We start from the raw sequence: 14,565 nt of genomic DNA on the forward strand, positions 1-14,565 counted from the left end.
GTTTCTGGTGCACACGAAGCACAAGATCCCCTTCCTGAAATGCTCGGCCTCTGAAATTTCGGGCGTGGAATCGACGCAAGTCTTGCTGATAGATGGTCGACCAGATCAGAGCCATCTCTCGTTCTTCCTCCAGGAGATCGACGGCGTCCTGTCGTGCTTGTTCTGCCTCGGCTTCAGAGAAGAGTTCCACCCGAGGAGCATTGTGCAGTAGATCGCTCGGAAGCACAGCTTCGTCCCCGTACACCATGAAAAAAGGAGTTCGATCAGTCGACCGATTAGGAGTCGTCCTTAATCCCCATAGAACAGATGGCAACTCAGTCACCCAAGCTCCAGCTGCATGCTTGAGGTGGCGCATCAATCGGGATTTCAGTCCTTGCAAAATCAAACCATTTGCCCTTTCCGCTTGTCCATTCGACTGCGGGTGGGCAACAGATGCGTAGTCGACCCGAGTCCCTTGGGAAGCACAGAATGGTCTGAACTCGTCAGAGTCAAAGTTCAAGCCATTATCCGTTATGATGTTGTGTGGAACTCCATATCGGAATATCAACTCTCTGATAAAACTGATGGCCGTGCTTGCGTCAAGATTCTTGATAGGTTTGGCTTCAATCCATTTGGTGAACTTGTCGACTGCCACGAGCAGATGAGTGAAGCCGCTTCTGCCGGTCCTTAACGGGTCCAATCATGTCCAGACCCCACACAACAGATGGCCAGACGAGTGGGATGGTCTTCAAAGCTAATGCAGGTTTGTGAGACATGTTCGAGTAAAACTGGCAACCTTCGCACTTATCAACTATCTCTTTTGCCATCTCATTGGCTCATGGCCAGTAAAACCCCGCTCGGTATACTTTGGCCACGATGGTCCGAGAAGACGCGTGGTGACCACAGGTCCCCAAGTGGATCTCATTTAAGATCAGTCGACCTTCTTCTGGTGATATGCATCGCCGAGCTACTCCGGTAACACTCTCTCTGAAAAGCTGTCCACCTATCACCGTGAAGGCTTTGGATCTGCGGACAATCTGACGGGCCTCATCCTCATCCTCTGGGAGCTCCTGCCTGAGCAGATATGCAATATATGGCACTGTCCAGTCGGGGGTGATTACTAGGACCTCCATGATCAAATCAACTACTGCTGGCACTTCAATCTCAGTCGGATTGGTAGCGGTTATTGGTTGTGGGGGCTCCTCCGTAAAGGTATCTTCTTATACTGACGGGGTGTGGAGATGCTCCAGGAACACATTACTGGGAATAGGCTTCCGAGTGAAACTTATCTTCGCCAGATAATCAGCTGCTTGGTTCTTAATTCGGGGTATGTGATGGAGCTCTAATCCCTCAAACTTCTTTTCCAATTTCCTCACTGCATTGTAGTAACCAATCATAGCAGGGCTTCTGATGTCCACTCCTTCATTATCTGATTAACCACCAAATCTGAGTCGCCGTAAACCATCAGACGACGGACGCCGAGTGAGATGGCCATACGTAACCCATACAGAAGTGCTTCGTACTCAGCTTCATTGTTGGAGGAATCAAAGTGAATTTGGAGGACATAACTGAGTTTGTCGCCTCTAGGGGACACCAAGACCACTCCAGCATCAGAGCCGTTCAACATCTTGGATCCATCAAAGAACATGGTCCAGTGTTTCGAGTGAACTTGAGTCGGCTGCTGCTGTTCAATCCACTCGGCCAGGAAATCTGCAATTGCTTGAGACTTGATTGCCTTCTTGGCTTCAAACTTGACATCCAGAGGAAGAAGCTCATTCGCCCACTTGGCCACTTGACCGGTTGCATCTCGATTGTTCAAAATTTACGACAACGGAGCCCCGCTGACGACTGTGACCGAGCGGTCTCCAAAGTAATGTGCAACTTTCTTCATAGTCAAGTAGATTCCATAGACAAGCTTCTCATAATGTGGGTACCTTTGCTTGGACGGAGTCAAGACTTCAGAAATATAATACACTTGGTGTTGAACTTTGTAAGCCTTGCCTTCCTCTTCCCGCTCGACTGTGAGCACCGTGCTGACAACTTGTCCAGTGGCTGCAATATATAACAAATGAGGCACTTTGCTGACTGGGGCAGCGAGCACCGGATGGGTGGAAAGCAGGGCTTTGAGCTCTACAAACGCTTCTTTAGCTTCAGGGGTCCACTCGAATGTATCAGACTTCTTCATCAGTCGGTAAAGAGGTAGTGCCTTTTCATCGAGACGAGAAATGAACCGACTCAATGCAGCCAAACAACCTGTAAGCTTCTGCACATCATGCACGCGCACAGGGCGTTTCATTTGAAGAATTGCTCCAATCTTCTCTGGGTTAGCGTCGATCCCTCGTTCGGAAACGAGAAAGCCGAGTAACTTCCCTCCCGGGACTCCGAATGTGCACTTGGATGGATTAAGCTTGATGTCATATCTTCTCAGATTTGCAAAAGTTTCGGCAAGGTAAGTCAACAGGTCGGAGCTCTTGCGCGACTTGACCATGATATCGTCCATGTATGCTTCCACGTTTCGACTTATTTGAGTGAGCAGGCACTTCTGGATCATGCGCATGAACGTGGCGCCAGCATTCTTGAGGCCAAAACGCATGGTGATATAGCAAAAACACCCGAAAGGGGTGATGAAGGTCGTTTTTATTTCATCGGTCCCATACAGTCGGATCTTATGGTACCCGGAATATGCATCCAAAAAGGACAAACGCTCACACCCCGCAGTCGAGTCGACAATCTGATCGATGTGAGGGAGAGGAAAATGATCTTTCGGGCAGGCCCGATTGATATGCTTGAAGTCAATACACATACAGAGTGAATCATCTTTCTTGGGGACCATGACGACATTGGCGAGCCACTCGGAGTGTTATATCTCGCGAATGAACTTAGCTGACAGGAGCCGAGCCACTTCCTCGCCAATTGCCTTCCTTTTCTCCACAGCGGACCGACGGAGATGTTCCTTGACAGGTCTTGCTTTTGGGTCGACGCGCAAACGATGCTCAGCTAGTCCCCTGGGTACACCTGGCATGTCAGATGGCTTCCATGCGAAGATGTCCCAATTCTCACGGAGGAACTTGATGAGCGCTTCTTCCTATTTGCTGTCGAGTGTCGTTGAAATGTGAGTCGGAGCAGCAGAGGGATCTTCCGGGTGAATTTGGACTGGTTTTGTTTCGCCGGCCGACTGAAATGCTGACTCTGAAGCGAGTTTCTTAGCTCGTAACAACTCACTCGGGTCGGCGCTTTTCTTGTATTCTTCCAGCTCCACCGCTGCCATTTGCTCGTCAGCAATCTTGGAGCCTTTCTGGAGGCATTCCTCTGCTCTCTGTTGATTCCCCGTGACTGTGATCACACCTCTGGGTCCAGGCATCTTCAACTTAAGATACACGTAACATGGGCGGGCCATGAAACGAGCATATGCGGGTCTGCCCAGAATAGCATGATAGGCACTGTGAAAATCTACTACTTCAAATGTCAACTTCTCTTTGAGGTAATTCTTGGAATCACCGAAAACCACATCAAGAGCTATCTGTCCGAGCTTTCGCTGAGCTTGGACATTGGAATGCCCATTCCCCGGAGAGTCTTAGCATAGAGAATGTTCAGTCCACTGCCACCATCCATAAGAACTTTAGTCAGTCGGGTGCCCCCAACGACTGGGTCGACCACCAACGCTTGCCGCCCAGGGGTAGAAACGTGCGCTGGGTGATCGGACTGGTCGAAAGTAATGGGAGTCTTTAACCATTTCAAGTACGTCGTAGTTGCCGGAGCAACCATATTCACTTCTCTGTTAATGACCTTCAGTCGACTTTTGCTCTCAACGTCAGCAAAAATCACCAAAGTAGCATTGACATTGGGGTAACCATCGTCTTCTTCTTTCTCTTCCTCCTTATCAGAACCCTTCTCCGGGGGCTGACCTTCTCGGAACTGCTGAATCAAGAGCCGACACTGTCGAGTGGTATGTTTGGGCAGAATCAGGTTACCCTCTTCGTCCTTTTTTGTGTGTATGTGACACGGTAAATCCAGGATGTCGTTGCCGGACTGATCTTTCACCTTTTTGGGCACCCACGGCCCTTTAGGTTTTCCCTTGGTTCAGGACTGCCGCCTCGGCAGGACCTGCAGCTTCAACTTTACGTTTTTGTTTCCGACTGGTATTTCCACCTCCAGTGTCCTAGTCGACTGGTTTTCCTTTACCATTACAGAGTCGGTCTTCTTCTTCACTGTTTGCATACCGAGTGGCTATTTCCATCATTCGGCCTAGAGACATGTCTCCGGACCGACCAAATTTCAGGATAAGTTCCCTGTACCGAACGCCCACTTTGAAGGCGCAAACCGCTTGGTGCTCAGACACGCTTTCCACCACATGGTGAAGAGTAGTCCATCTCTGGATGAAATCCCTCAGAGTTTCATTCGACTTCTGAACGCACTGTTGCAATTCAGTCAGCCCAGCAGGTCGCTTGCAGGTGCCCTCGAATGTATTTATGAACACTCGGGCCAAATCTTCCCAGCAGAAAATACTCCCAGGGGCCAACTGATTCAACAAGCTCTGGCCAAACCTTCAAGCATCAGGGGCAGGTGCTTCATGGCGACATCATCGTTGCCTCCACCAATTTGCACTGCCACTCCGTAATCTTCTAACCAAGTATCTGACTTCGACTCACCGGTGAACTTGCTCACACCAGCAGCCAATCTGAAATTGGGGGGGATCTCAGCAGCTTGGATGGCTCTACTGAAACACTCGGGCCCCGAAACAAACACTCTGTTACCAATCGGACGATCTCTATCTTGACCTTCCCTGTGAGCTCTGCCTCTATCAACCAAACCTTGTACCAGAACTGATCTTGCATCAAATCCAGGTTCTCTGGGGTCGATTGGTGCTCTCCGCTCGTCGCCATACGAGCGCCTGTCGTCATACCGCCGGGGCGCGTATGACCCGCCCCTCGGAGGAGGCGTGGGCACTCGACGGCGGTCATCATGAGGATCAAACTGCCCGTGGCCCCGACCAAGGTACTGATCTTGTCGGTAACCACGATCTTCACGCCGTAGGGGCAATCTCAGGCTATGCGCCGACTGAACTGTGTCTGCAACCACAGATCTGCTATGGATTCTGTTGCGCGACTAAGAAACAGCTGAGTTCTGTTCACCTGCTGCTCGGAGCAGCGCTCGGATCTGCAACAAACCTCTACCAGCTTCTGTACGAGACAGTTGAATAGACTCTGCTATACGTGCTGCCGCTGCAAGATTTTGGACCGGAGTACGATATACCTGAGGTTCAGGAGGAAACAGTTGTCGTGGCCGTCGACTGGATCCGGGGATCTGCTGACGGGCGCGTTCGTCGAGTGACCGCTGGAGATTCTCCAGACGCGTACGCTCAGCCAAGGTGGCCAAGCGCGCAGCCTCCAAGGCCCGAGCCTCAGAGGTCTCCAACGATGGGGGTCTGGAGCGCCTCAACGTTGCGGCGATGTAGCTCTTCCCACTGCTCCGTAGTGAGGGGTTGGGGATAGTATTCACCATGATCGCACGACGGGTCGTCACCGCCGCCGCCGCCGCGACGAAATCCGGGCGGGCTGCGCGGGGAGTCGACCATGAGAACTTCTGTCGCTGGGTCGTTGCTCTCGCACTCGGAAAGAGTGTCCGAGTGACCAGCCAGCAGATCGAATGATCCGTAGAGAGATTCGTCGGGTTCGATTGCCGCGACTTGTGGGGTGGTCGACTGGCGAGCCACCACATGCTTCACCCATCGATGGAGCCGCGAGCGACCAGATCGCTTGCGACGGCGAATAGTGGGGAGCGAAGACACCGCGGGAGCCGATCGATATTGAGTGGACGGCTGCCGCAGTAGGACGCCGCGAGCGCACGCGCGAAAGTGCGTCGCCCCGTGGACGGGGAGAGTCTCGACGTCGAGGGGGGCTTCTTGGAGCCATGCGAAGTCATCAACGATGAAGACGAGCGTTCCGATGCGGACCTCGTGGCCCAGGGACAAACCACCGCCGGAAACCATGTTGATGGAGATCGAAAAAACTGCAACCTCACCGGAAGTCGCTAAGACGCCTGCCCCATGGTGGGCGCCAACTGTCCTGGGAACGAGTCTGACAGTAAGAGTAGGGGGTACGTAGGAGGAGGCAAGGCCCTAGCTACGGTGAAGTTGTACACGCAGGTTTACGAGTTCAGGCCCCTCTCGGAGGAGGTAAAAGAACTACGTCTCGGTGCCTCAGAGGCTTGTTGACTGGATTATGCGTGAGTTACAGGGGGTGCGAACCCTTGCCAGAGGAGGGGGGTGGCTTATATAGAGTGCGCCAGGCCCCTCCAACCCTCGGTTACACAGGGTTCAATGTGAGTTAAGACAGGGGCGTTACTGGTAACGCCAGCTATTAATGATCTTTATGACTACGGAGTGAACGCCTGACCGTTGCCATCCTGGGGTGGCTTTAGATCTTCTGAACTCCAAGTGGTTCTTCATACCGTCAAGTGACGCTACTGTGGTCGAGTGGAATTGGGGTATCCGAGTGGAATCTTCTGTCGAGTGGATTACACTTCAAGGTGATTTCAGTCGGTGCCTTCTGCTGGACTTTGAATGTCTTTGACTCTAGGGCAGTGTCCTTAGGTAGGGCGTCTAGGTCAGGCCTAAGACCCTATCCTAGGTACATGTCATCGTCACTTTATCGAAAGACACATGTCCCATCTCCTTATAGTTCCAAGGCTCCTGCCCGCCGATCTCTCCTGGATCAAGAACACAACCTTGTCAAGAATTATTCGGCAATCAATTTGGTCAACCAAAGCACTCAAGGACACTAAGTTCATGGGAAAGCTGGCATATGCAACACTGAGGATAATCCAATATCCGGTGTGCAGCTAACCATCCCAACACTTGTGATAGGTTGGGCTATCCCATCTGCTATGTGGATGTTTTTCTGATGTGCGAGTGAGTGTGGAACATAAGGTTTAAACTCATTAAATTCTCCTTCAACATGTTGTGATGCTCCAGAGTCAAGCACCATTCAGAGTTTATTTTATGGGCTGCTATTGATGTGTGTTCAATATTACCTTCATTTGTATCGACAAAGTTGGCATAGCTAGTAGCAGTCTCCTGTCCTCCTGTTGCTTTCCTTCAGCTGAAGCAGCTACATTTGCCTTGGGAGCATTCCAGTGAGAAGCATTCCAAGAACCACCACTCCCATTCCAACCACCTCGGCTGCTACTGCCAACACTGTACCCTCGGCCTCTGTCTCTTCTGCAGAAACGGCTAATATGCCCTGTTTGATTACAATTATAGAACTCCCAAAAACCTCGCTGGTTAGCCACTCTATAAACATATTCATTGCCATCTCCTCTTCTCGACTGCAGGCGCACCTCTTCTTGGGACATCGCAGCAATGGCCTCATCAAGGGACACAAGCGTCGGCTCATCTAGCAGCGCAAGATGCCTAGCTACTCTCAAAAGCTTGATCTAGGCCTTTTAGAAACTGCATCACACACCTGTGCTGAACCCACTTCCTGGCAATCTCCATGGACTCTGCATGTGGAAGCTCAAGGGGATCACACTAATCTCCATGGACTCTACATGTGGAAGCTTAAGGGGATTACACTGATCCAGATCTGCCCAAAGGTGTTGCAGCTTATTCACATACACCAGCATGGTTCTTCACCTTGACGAACAACATGGATCTTGTCTTCAATTTGAGACATGAGCATCAGGTTTCCCTTACGGGAATACCTCATGGACAGGCATGCTCCACACAGCAGAAGCATTTGGCAATGCCTCAACAGACACTGCAAAGCCTAGAATCATGGAGTTTAATATCTAGGCCAGGGAGTTGGTGACACTCCACTTCTTCCATTCTGAGCTCTCCTTGTCAGCCGGTTCTTCAACCGTTCCAAGAACGACTAGCTCAAGTAGCTGCCCACGCTATTCAACTTGACATCATTGGGCATGAGCTCAAGCTTGAACCGTGGTCCGCGTGGGGCACAACAATGGCGCCACTTGCAGGAGGTAACCCCTAGGCAGCTTTCGCATTCATGAGCTGTGTAAGTTTCTCTATAGCAGCAGTAAGTTCAGCTCCCATGATTGCCTCCCCCTAGTTTTCTCTCCTCCTTCCTCTGCAATCAGCACCCACACAACAGCAGCAACACAACCACCAGATCACTCACTTCAGCTCAGCTAACAGCAACCACCAGGATAACTCACAACCAGCACCAAGCGCAGCCAATAGTGCCAGCAGCACCAACCTCAATCTTTCTTCCTGACCTAGAGGAGCCCCGCGGCCTACACCGTCGCCTCCAAGTCCATGCCCTCTGGAACGTGAGAGAGACGTGCTCGATCTGGTCTGAAGCGACGCTAGTGACCAGACAATGTTTGGTCCCTCTTCTAGGTCAGAGAATGGGCCTGGGCCTTATGGGCCCATGATGTGGACATAAAAGTACATGTTCACATTTTTTTCTGTTGCCTATTCTAAAACTGCGGGAAAACTGGCCCTAGTTCAACATGACAGTAATTAATTAAACCTGATGTTCTCAACAACCTAGTTGTACATCAGGATTGCCAAGGAGAGAACCCTACCAGGAACAGCAACAAATCATTACCACAACTAACCAGTGCTACTTGCCTTTTATATAGGTCTGACTTGACTTGTCCCTTAGGAGTCTAAACTCTTATGTGGAACATCCAATGAAAACAAACCAACTGATATAATAAAGTCCTAATTCGCTGATTCAAACTAAAACTCTTGATGATAACTTCTTCATCCATCAAACAGAAAAATGAAAAAAAAAACCTAATCCAATACAGGCAATCTAATAACCACAGCAATGTCATTACTGTTGGTCGAGCCCACACATGACGGAGATGAACTAGATAACATAGCACTCTATGGACAAGGTTTCATATTATTATACTGTTTGCACCACATGCATCATCAAAACTACCACTATCTTTAAATTATTGGAACCTTGGTAGGTAACTAACCATGCTCAAAGTATAAGGGCGACCTACACTTATGTAACAAAAGTAAGTAAGAGACAATAAAGCAAATGATTTAAGTGAAAACAGTACAAATGCAATAGTTGGGAGAAGAAACCAGAAATATCCAATGAAGACAGCACAATGCTAGCGCGCAGAAACTGGTGCTTTCAAATCATTGTTACTGTTAGCCTCCTGTCAAAGATGTAAAATTCATAAAACCTTAATTAATACAGCAGGGAAATGATTGAAAAAGACACGAGTCAGTTGCCATGTGAATAGCCAAAGTTCAAAGAGGCGTTGGGCGTTAATTATGCGTTTTGGGACCTACTACTCGCACCCAACTCGCTTATGCACTGCCTAGGCGCGCTTAGGCGTTTAGCACTGTAGCATGAAGGAATGACTGTACTGTGAAGAAATATGCTAGATGGGCTAGCCTAGCCCATTAAACCACCAGCCCATCTTCCTATTCGTCTACTAAAAGCTCCCATAAGTGCACAATCAGAACGAAAATCTAGGTATCCTCTTCGCGCCGCCTCTCTCCCTCTTCCTGTCTCCCTTTGCTGCACCGATGCTGCCTCTTTCTCTCCTTTCTCCCTTGCTGCGCCGATGAGAACCAGCCAGAGAATCTCGATCCCTCGCCGGAATCAGTCGACTTGTTGTCGGAGTGGTTGAACCCTTGTCACGGAGGATGAATCCTCGCTGAGGAGAGTGATTCCTCACCAGAAAAGACTGATTTCTCGCCGGCCGCTTTTTTGAGCGCCTGGGGCCAAAGCAAGGCTTTGTGCCAACACCCAGCGCTTAAGCACGCCTAGGTGAGCGCCTTTTTGAACTACAGAATAGCTAATCTTACACAAAAAGTTATTTCACAGATGTTAGCTAAAAGTATATATAAGACCAAGGAAACCACATGGCTCACAAGAACCATCTAATTTCATAGCAGGGAAAGGACTGAAAAGGACAATAACTCCATTGCTATGTAAATAGCTAATCTTACACTGAAACTTACTTCACAAATGGTAATTAAAAATAATCAGACCAGAGAAACTACATAGCTCACAAGAACCATCTAATTTCACAGGCCAACTAAGACATTCAGAGCGCAATTTTTTCCAGGTTCTAAAAAATAAGTTGGCAATGCTAAGATCTTAAGCACCAAACTGCACCACCAGCTAATAGAACCTTATTCTCAATTTAGAAAAGATCCATTCCGATCCCAAGATAGCAAGATATACAAGTGGGGAAAGACAAAACAGATTTCAGATATAACAGACATAACAGTTAAAAAAAAGGTAAATCGAAATAAAACTTCAATAGACGAATCTAAATCGACATGATTTCAATACCGGAGCAACTATTTTCTCCAGACGTGAGCTCTTCGCAGGTTTGGCTTCAGATGATTCAAGAATCCTAAATCCCATCCATTACCTTTGTCATCTGAAAAAATGCCAGAAGGATCAGTAAGCCCAAAAACTTATACAAACGAAATGGCTAAAGAAATGCCGAGGGGAGCATTCCCCTCCTAAGAAAATATTCGAGCACAGCCTGAGAGGAGCAAATGGTAAGTCTGCCAAAAATATGAAGTTGGTTTCTCAGGGACACAGCATTTGGTTTCATTAGATAGTATAAATCAAAAACATGATCTACTTTTGTGCAGAAAAGTGAAGATCTACAAAAACAATCTACATAACAAACTTCTTTCAGTCAAGGGCAAACTTTTGTGAGTCCCATAGCATAACATTAATTTTAGGATACAAAGGTGTTCCCTGAAAGAAAGGCAGTTCAACAAAAATAGAAAGAAAGCTATAACAAAAGCCAATACAGAGTCACTGCTCAGGCCAAGAAAAAAAAGTATAACAAAACTGGAATTGGTATTCCCGGAGTTCCCTCTCCAGGAAGATACAATAAATTAAGATTAAGTGGTAGGAATCAACGAGCTAGATTACTTTCTTTATAACATATATATATAGGTCTGGCCCTTTCGAATTCGAACAAAACATCAACAATCGGAACTTAAGTTCCGGTTGTTGTCTCTTAAACTTTGGTTGTAGTTTCGAAACAGTTTCGATTGGAATTGTACTTTTGCGTTAATTGAGGAATATGTCTATTTTTTCCGGGTCTAGAACCTGTAATTATTGAAATTTACTGGGCTTGAAATTGCTGCCATGGTATCGAATACGATATTTATCTAATTAAATTAAAAAGGGGAGGGTGCGTGTGCAGAGATCAGACCTGCTTGCACAATCAGGAAACGTCGAACCTTTATAACTTAAGTGACAATCACTGAACCTGGGGCAAAAAATCATGCATTTTGTTAGAAATGATCATGACGGCAAACACGGCGGTACCACTCCTAGTTTCAACAGGAACAATAGCAGTAGAGCAGAACTGATTCACAATAACAGTTTACCATCACAACTACCATGATGGATGAACCAAACAGAGAGGTGAGGGGATCCTGTGGGCGGAGAATACACGGCTAGTTCGGTTAGGCAGGGTTTGAAGAGGTTTGGAAGGGATTGAAAGGGATTAAATCCCTTGCAAGTCAAAATCCCCTTCAATCCCTTTGGTGAGGGGATTAACCGAACAGGGTCACGCGGAAGTGACCACCTGAGGTGGAGGCCGCGCCGGGGGGGGTGGGGGTGGGGTCTCCTCGAAGACGGCGCGGCGAAGAGACGAGCGTTCCGCATGAGCGGCGACGACATGAGCAGGCGGGGCGGTGGCGGCGGCGGCGCTTGTTGTCTCGGTCGGTGGCAGCGGCAGGTTTTCTATGGCAGGAGGAATTCGAGAGAAAAAACTTATGCATGACGCTCCATGCGTCAAAATGACGGGGCTTCGCAAAAGAGGGGAACCAAGCGAACCGGTGATGGGCGGGCCCATTTGCGTATACAATAGGATTAGAACGAACCGGGGATGGAACATTCTAGAAGGTTCCCAGCCAGTTTTTAACGGTTTTGAGAACCTTCTAGAAGGTTCCTGAACCGGTTTTCCCCTTCATTTTTTTCTTTTTTTCTATTTCTGTTTATTTTTATTTTTTATAACTTGTATTTGAGAAAATGCTCGAGAATTTCCAATACTATTCAAATTTCAATATATTTCTTATTTTAAAAAGGAAATTTTAAAAATTGTTTGCATTACTTTTCTTTTTGTTTTTGCTTTCCTTTTCCTTATTTTTTCTTTTCCATTTCACTTTTTCAAAAATTTACACCCTCCAATCCGAAATAAGTATCACGATTTTGTAATGAGATTAGTTCAAACCTTCAAATTTTAAATATTATTCTTGTTTTCAATTATTTCACAAATTCAAAAAAGTTCATAAATTTTAGTTATTTCTTGTTTACAAAATTTGCTCACAAATAAAAAATGTCTAGAAATTTCAAAAAATCTTCGCAGCTTCAATTTTTTGCACACATTCAAAACAATGTTTGTACTTTTAAAAATGTTCTTGGTTTCAAATTTTTGTTCAGAAATTCATACAATGTTCTATTTTTCAGATTTTTGTTCACAAATTCAAAAACTCTTTTCATTTTCAAAAATTGTTCCGAATTTAAAAAAGTTCACATTTTTAAAAACTTGTTTGCACTTTTTAAACCATTTGTTCATAAATTCAGAAAATGTTTTGATATTCCAAAATACGTATATGTTTTTGAAAATTTGTTCACAAATTCAGAAAATATTCATACTTATTCAAAATATACACTTTTATAAAAAAATTAAACTTTTTCAAAATGTTTCTAAATTTGTTTCAAAAAAATATTCACTATACTAATTGATTCTGCTTCACTACAGTAGTGCAATCCGAATCTGCGATTGTGGTTGGTTCTTTAAGGTATGTGTTGCTTTACAATCTATAACGCTGCTCCATTGGCTAGGGACACACCTTCACCAGGGGCACCAGTTCGATTCCTCGCTAGTGCGCCGCACATTTTTGCGAATCTTTTCGGCCCATAATACCGCGTAATGTGACGCCGCCCAATGGCTAGCCCAGTCGGGCTTCCTCCTCTTCCCAATAGGTAATGGGCCCAACCAAAGGAGACATGTATCTTCAACCCCAACCCCCTAAAACAATTCGGTGTTTCGTTTTTCTTCGTTTTCGATGTGTTTCTTTCTTCTGTTTCTTCGGTATTCACCGCTTTTTATTCGTTTTCTCTTCCACACATGTCTACATTTGTACACACCCATATTGTACATTTTATGTATGCATCAAGAACAATTTTCATGATTGGTTTAACATTTTTGAAATACAAGGTTAACATTTTCAAAAAAAGTATATATGCTTGTTGACTACTTTTTTCATGCGCATTGTATATATTAGGAATATTTTTAATACATTCTTAATACTTTTCAAATTTATGATTAAATTTTTTTATACAAGATCAACATTTAGAAAAACATGTTCTAATGTTCAGATTTTTTTAATACTCGACTATAATTTCCATATACATCAGGGACATTTTTTTTGTAGACCTTTAGCATTTTTCAAAAAAAAAATTGATGACTACTTTTTCTATACACATTGTACTTTTTCGTTATATATTAGGAGTAATGTTTTCATTTATGTTTTACTTTTTGGAAATATATGAATAGAAATAAAAATTTATACACAATCAACATTTTATTAATTTTTATGTTTTTATGTTCAGTTTTTTCAATACACGTTCTACATTTTTCCTATGGACCAGGAACATTTTTTTTACATTTCTATTATGTTTGAAATAGATGATTAACACTTTTTAAGACTTTTTTGTTCATAGACATTGTGAAATTTTGTTATACATCCGGAACATTTTTTATACATGTTTAACATTTTGATAATATGATTATTATTTTTGATAAACAATAGGTATTTTTTTCAAATGCTTGGTTAACACTTTTTTAGATACGATCAATAGTGTTTTAGTTCATAATATATACTTTTATATACATTGTTTGTATACATAAGAAACATTATTTTTATACACTCTTAACTTTTTCAAATGCTGGATTAATAATTTTTTAAATATGTAAGGTAGTATATGTATATATATTAAGAATATTTTTGAAAGTGTAAAAAAACGTGAACAAGGAAAAAAAATCAAAAGACGTGGAAAAATACGGAAAGAAAAACCTAGGGTGTGGCCTCCCGCAAGGTGGCCCGGCCCAGTATCTCTGTCCCTCAGCGAGGCTATCATACAAGTCGGGTCGAGCGAGGTATAACCACGCCATTAAACTATGGACATGTATTCCCCGACCTACCTATGCGCAGAGTTCTCTCTAAAAAAAACCTGCACACCGAATCTATCTATCTATAGAGATACTAAGCTCCCTCGAATTGAAGCGCTCTGGTTAGTTCATGAGCATTTATTAAAATTTGTGTACTTTAGAAAGCATAAAAATGGATAATGTAGTTGTTGCCTATGAAAGTGTGCATGCTATCAAGAGGAGGAAGAAAGGCAAAATAATTGTTGTGTAGTTAAATTGGATATGCTCAAAGCCTATGATAGGGTGGAATTGCATTATCTTGAAGCTATCATGAATAAGTTAGGCCTCGGTGATCATTTTTCCAGGCTTGTGATGAAGTGTGTGACCTTTGTAGGTTCGCTATAAAGGTGAATGGAGATATCCTGCCATATTTCACTCGATCTGGAGGATTCTGTTTGGGAG

At 45.2% G+C, this 14,565-nt stretch overlaps 1 long non-coding RNA gene across 2 annotated transcripts; it reads right to left on the reverse strand.

Moving 5' to 3' along the window:
- Positions 1 to 2,313: 2,313 nt before the first annotated feature.
- LOC123166217 (uncharacterized) lies at positions 2,314 to 11,692 on the reverse strand. 2 transcript variants are annotated; one of them, XR_006483402.1, is made up of 3 exons: positions 11,533 to 11,692; positions 11,155 to 11,211; positions 2,314 to 10,359 (listed from the first exon to the last, which is right to left on the reverse strand). It is a non-coding gene; the product is annotated as an uncharacterized lncRNA (long non-coding RNA). The 2 variants fall into 2 exon arrangements; XR_006483401.1 differs by having other exon boundaries at positions 11,333 to 11,692.
- Between the last annotated feature and the right edge of the window lie 2,873 nt (positions 11,693 to 14,565).

This window comes from Triticum aestivum, chromosome 7D, assembly GCF_018294505.1.
Source record: "Triticum aestivum cultivar Chinese Spring chromosome 7D, IWGSC CS RefSeq v2.1, whole genome shotgun sequence".
In the NCBI taxonomy this organism is placed as follows: domain Eukaryota; kingdom Viridiplantae; phylum Streptophyta; class Magnoliopsida; order Poales; family Poaceae; genus Triticum; species Triticum aestivum.